We start from the raw sequence: 6,000 nt of genomic DNA on the forward strand, positions 1-6,000 counted from the left end.
CTAAATTAATCTGTAAGTTTAAGGCAAACTATAAGGTTAAGTTCAATCAAACTATCCACATAGTCTTTTGCAAACTAGATAAGCTAATCATAACATTAATAGGGAAGAGTAAAGGATCAAGCACATAAACTTGGAAATTTTGAACGTCTAAAGAGGACAGTACAATTGTGTGGTGTGGGAGGTGGAAGGAGAGTTTTCCCTAGAAGATGGGCAAGATATATTACCAAGCTAGAGGAAGTCAGACTGTGTGATAGTGTCAAAGGACAGCTAACCCCATGCAACAGCATAGAAAGCCAGGAATAGACCCATGTGTAAAAGGAAACTTGAAGTATGATATAGATGGCATTACAGATCAGTGGGGGAAAGGATAAGCTATTCAATAAACACAGTTGGTACAATTGTTTATCCAAACAGAAAATAAAATTAGATTTTTACCTCATATCCTGTGAAAAACTGTTTTGTTTTGTTTTTCTTTTCAAGTATGGTAAAGCCCTAAATATATATATAAAAAAGATATTTAAAACTTTTAGGGAAAAAATAAAGGAGAATATTTTGTGACCTCGGGGCAAGAAAGACTTTCTTGAATAAGACAAAAATATCACAACCATAAAGAAAAAGATTGACAAATGTGACTATATTGGAGAAGAAAAAGACTATTCAAAAGGGCACTATAAATGAAGTAATGACTGAACAAAACAAAAGAAACCAGCCACAGGCTTGAAGAAGATATTTGCAAGACACATAACCAACAAAGGATTTAGATTTGAATTATGTTAACAAAACACAGCTCCCACACACTCATCAGGAAAAGGCCAACAGGCCAGGTGTGGTGGTTCACGCCTATAATCTTAGAATTTTGGAAGGCCAAGACAGGCAGATCACTTGAGCCCAGGAGTTCAAGACCAGCCTGGGAAACATGGCAAAACCCTATATCTACAAAAAAATATTGGAGTCTGTGCCTTCAATCACCATACCATTAAAACCACTTTGCAAAATGATAGCGGTAAGAAAATTATGGCATGGGAGAAATCTGATGTAGCTAATCCCTATCTTGCTCTTAGCCTTCAAAGTTGTCCTTAATTATTCCTTGGTTTAAGACAAGCTAACTTTGGGAGACACGTAGCTTACAGTTTAACTGATAATAGCCCTTCCCCAAAACTCTTGGTGAAGCGTTTGTAAAGGTAACGAGCCACCACCAGGATAGGAGGATGGAGGAGCCTGAATTCTGCCCTGGTATAGAGGTAACCTTAAGGGATCACCAGCCATTATTCCGCAGGTCACAAGATATGCAACTTACACAATTACTGCTGCAGATAACGTCACTATTGAAGAGCTAAGATTGGGCTTTTGAGATCTCTTTTCAGGTTTTTTGCTGGACCTGCCAGCTGCCCCTGTGGCCCCACCAAGAACAACTCAGCACAAGAGGACAGCTTCAATCGCCAATGATTTCATATCCAACCCAACCAGTCAGCACTCCCCATGCCCTAGCCCCCTGCCCACCATCTTTGAAAAACCCCTAACCACTGAGCTTTTGATGAGATTGATTTGAGTAATAACTCCATCTTTCCCATGGTGTGGCTGGCCTCGCCTCAAGTAAACTCTCTCATGGCAGTGCCGTGGTGTCTGCGAATTCATTTTGTTTGTGCAGTGGGCAGAAAGAATTCGTTGGGCAGTTACGCTATACACCCTTGCTCGTTTGCAAATATGGGAAAATCCTGATATTTGACAGAGGTGGAGTACATGTTTTTTTTTAAAAACTCTGTTACATTTTAATAATTTTATTACACTGTAAACATTTTAGTTGGAAGAAAGTATATTAATATGCTAAAAGAATGGTACTTATAAGAATAAGGCTTCCCAATGATTCAATTCCGACCATTTTAATCAATAATAACCTTAATAATCATGAAAATAAACGATTTTCAACTTTCCCTTATTTCATAAGCATTCAATTTTTGTCTTCAATACTCCTAAGCAGAATTTTTTAAAAATAGAACTCAGTACTACCATTATGTGGAAACCAAATTCAGTTATTATTTGCTCATGAAGGGAAGCCATTATGCTATATGTAGTTATAATATCTTAATCACCACTGTGGCATTCAGAATTCTCTGCAGGAATGTACAAGAGCAGCTATGAGGAGATTTTTGTGTGTAGTGAATTATAAATAAATATATTCAATAACGGAGAAAGCAGAAGAAGGAAATTGCCTAGATTCCCTCCGTTTGTGATAACATTTGCTTTCCCTATACCAAAAGCTACTTCACCGAATCCATGAGCTCTCTTAAAAACAACTAAGATGTAAATTATGTCCTGTTTACATAAGATCTTTGTGGAGATAAACACACAATGGCATCTTTGTTCAGGGCTCTGAGTCTTGAAGTATGGAAATGAGCTGGCCCTCCAAAGATATTTTAGATGATTGGCAAGAAGAAGGAGGTGGGGAGAAAATCAGACAGTAACAATTTCTGGAACTGACCCCCACATTGAGAACGAATCAGATTTGCTTCCATGGACACCACTGCTCTTCTCCCTGGGGCTAAGCATGTGTTTCATTCTTAAAGACTTTTTTTTAGGTTAGCCATCAACAGACCCATGTCTTAGAAACATAGTTGAATTCTTGATCCAAAAAATACATTTCATGGTCCTAAATTCTAGCTTCAAAACCCAATGAATAAAGCACCCGTGGTAAGAGAAATAATAGTGCCAAGGCAGGGAGGTAGTATGGGCTGATGAGACCTCAGGCTCCTAGAGTCTATGCATGTGCCCAGAGTTATATGTGCCAGTTTGGTTTTGACCATTCTCCCTGTCCCATGTGACTAGGTAAACACTTAAAGGGTGAAGTTAATAACATAGCCAAACAAGTGATGCTGCAGGTTTATCTACAAATTCAAAAGGAGTCAAGGGTTTCAACATTAGATGTGTAAGGTTCTTGTATCGGTTCAAACCCCGAGAGCACACCAACAGACAACACGAGGCGATATGGAGCAACATGCTGTTTTAATGAGTGCCTGGGTGCAGGTGGGCTGAGGCCTAAAATGGCGTCAGCACCAAGTGAGGATGAGACAAAGGTTTTTTTTTTTTTTTTTTGAGACGGAGTCTTGCTCTGTCACCCAGGCTGGAGTGCAGTGGCCGGATCTCAGCTCACTGCAAGCTCCGCCTCCCGGGTTCCCGCCATTCTCCTGCCTCAGCCTCCCGAGTAGCTGGGACTACAGGCGCCCGCCACCTCGCCCGGCTAGTTTTTTTGTATTTTTTAGTAGAGACGGGGTTTCACCGTGTTAGCCGGGATCGTCTCTCGATCTCCTGGCCTCGTGATCCGCCCGTCTCGGCCTCCCAAAGTGCTGGGATTACAGGCTTGAGCCACCGCGCCCGGCGAGACAAAGGTTTTATAGTCTTCTGTAAACAGGAAGTGTCCTCGTCTGACCTAACTGCTTCCTTGTACCTGGATGGCCTCTTTCTCTATCTTCAGGAGTACATGTCTTCTGGCCGGCTCTCTTCCTGCTTCTGCTATCTTGCTGATGCACGCTGATGGTGCAAGCAGCCTTGCACCTTAGGACTGGGCCTGAGAAGGGAGGAGTTATTCATCTCCTCAAGCTTTCAGGCCTGGGGAAGAATCTTATAAGAAGTACCTGTGAAACTCTTGCTTCCTATACATCAGAAGAAAAGCACTTCTCTAACTTTTTAGTTACCTGAGCCTTGTTTCCCGTTTGTTTGTTTGTTTTGAGGGCAGATATATATGCCATTGTACTAATGCCAAATTGAAATTATTATGGTGATGACTTACGTGTAGATGCTATTTCATGTTGTTATTATTTTTTATGTTAAAAACCACTGGATTCTGGCCGGGTGCAGTGGCTCACACCTGTAATTGCAGCACTTAAGGAGGCCAAGGTGGGTAGATCACCACAGGTCAGGAGTTTAAGACCAGCCTGGCCAACATGGCAAAACCCTGTCTCTACCAAAAGTACAATAATTAACCAGGCGTGATGGTGAGAGGTGAAGCTAGCTGGACTTCCTGGGTCAAGTGGGGACTTGGAGAACTTTTCTGTCTAGCTAGAGGATTGTAAATGCGTCGATCAGCACTCTGTTTCTAGCTAAAGTATTGTAAAGGCACCAGTCAGCACTCTGTAAAAACGCACCAATCAGCAGTCTGTGTCTAGCTAAAGGTTTGTAAATGCACCAATCAGCACTCTGTAAAACGGACCAATCAGCGCTCTGTAAAATGGATCAATCAGCAGGATGTGGGCAGGGCAAAATAAAGGAATAAAGCTGGCCACCTGAGTCAGCAGTGGTAACCCACTCAGGTCCCCTTCCACACTGTGGAAGCTTTGTTCTTTTGCTCTTCACAATAAATCTTGCTGCTGCTCACTCTTCAGGTCCGCACTACCTTTATGAGCTGTAACATTCACCTCCAGGGTCTGCGGCTTCATTCCTGAAGTCAGCGAGACCGTGAGCCCACTGGGAGGCGCCACCTTTAAGAGCTGGAACACTGACTGCGGAGTTCTGCGGTTTCACTCCTGAAGTCAGCGAGACCACCAACCCACTGGAAGAAAGAAACTCTGGACACATCTGAACATCTGAAGGAACAAACTTCGGACATACCATCTTTAAGAGCTGTAACACTCACTGCGAGGGTCTGCGGCTTCGTTCTTGAAGTCAGCAAGACCAAGAACCCACTGGAAGGAACCAATTCCAGACACAGTGGCACATGCCTGTAATCCCAGCTACTCGGGAGGCTGAGACAGGAGAATTGCTTGAACCCGGGAGACAGAGGTTGCAGTGAGCCAAGATTGTACCACTGCTCTCTAGCCTGGGCGACAGAGCAAGATTTTGTCTCAAACAAACAAACAAACAAACAAAAAACATTGTATCCTCCTTCCTATTAAAAAAAAAAAAAAAACTTTAAAGCACATCATTACTTTTACTAGTGTGTAAAAGATGAACTATATAAAAATGTAGACAGACCTGGAAAAAATGGCAGATAGGAAGCAGGACTAACTTGCAGCTCCCACTTGAACAAAGCAGCACTTGGAGACTCACACTGTGAACTTTTGCTCCAAGAACTACCACAGGAACATACCAGAAAAGCTGAAAGAATCCACAGACACTTTAAAGGAGGTGGATTGCTGCTGCAGGCTGCATGGGACAGCCGAGGAACCGTGAGTCCGCTTGCTTTCTCAGCTGGGAGGCTTGTAGCCTGGAGCAAGTTCTCAGCCCTGCTCACTGGCGGCCTAGAAATAAACTCGGTGTTGTTGTGGGGGCACAGTGGAAATGAGACTGGCCTTTCAGGCTGCAGGCTGCGTGGGAGCTGGGTGAGGCTTGAGGCTGCCGGCTTTCTCCCACTTCCCTGGCAACCTGTGTAACACAGCAGAGGTAGCCATAATTTCCCAGGAACATAACTCAGTTGGACTGGAAACCACATCCCATCCCCTACAGCAGCCACAGCAAGCCCCACCCAAGGAGAGTCTGAGCTCAGACATGCCTAACCCTGCCCCCACGTGGTGGTCTTTCTCTACCTGCTGTGGTAGCCAATGACAAAGGACTCAACCTCTTGGGAGCTCTGTGGACCTGCCTATCACCTGAGAAACCTGAATACTTATCCAAAGGCAACTCTAGGGAAAGCTTGTATCCTCCATATAATACCGCAGCTGATGCACTCTTGAAAGCTCCACGTCCTGGCTGGAGGCCAACCAACACAAAACCAGAGCATTCAACAAAAATACAACCAAGGACCCTCCCAGAGTCCAACTGACTCCCCTGCTTCCTCCATCAGAGCAGGTGCTGGTATCCATGGCTGAGAGACCTGAAGACAGATCACATCACAGGACTCTTTGCAGGCACTCCCCAGTACCAGCTCAGAACCCAGTAGCTCTGCTGAGAAGCTAGATCCTGAAGAGAAATAACAATCACTGCAGTTCAGCTCTCAGGAAGCCCCGTCCCTAGGCAAGGGGGAGAGCACCACATCAAGGGAGCAACCCAGGGACAAAAGAATCTGAACAG

This window comes from Macaca fascicularis, chromosome 18, assembly GCF_037993035.2.
Source record: "Macaca fascicularis isolate 582-1 chromosome 18, T2T-MFA8v1.1".
Lineage (NCBI taxonomy): Eukaryota > Metazoa > Chordata > Mammalia > Primates > Cercopithecidae > Macaca > Macaca fascicularis.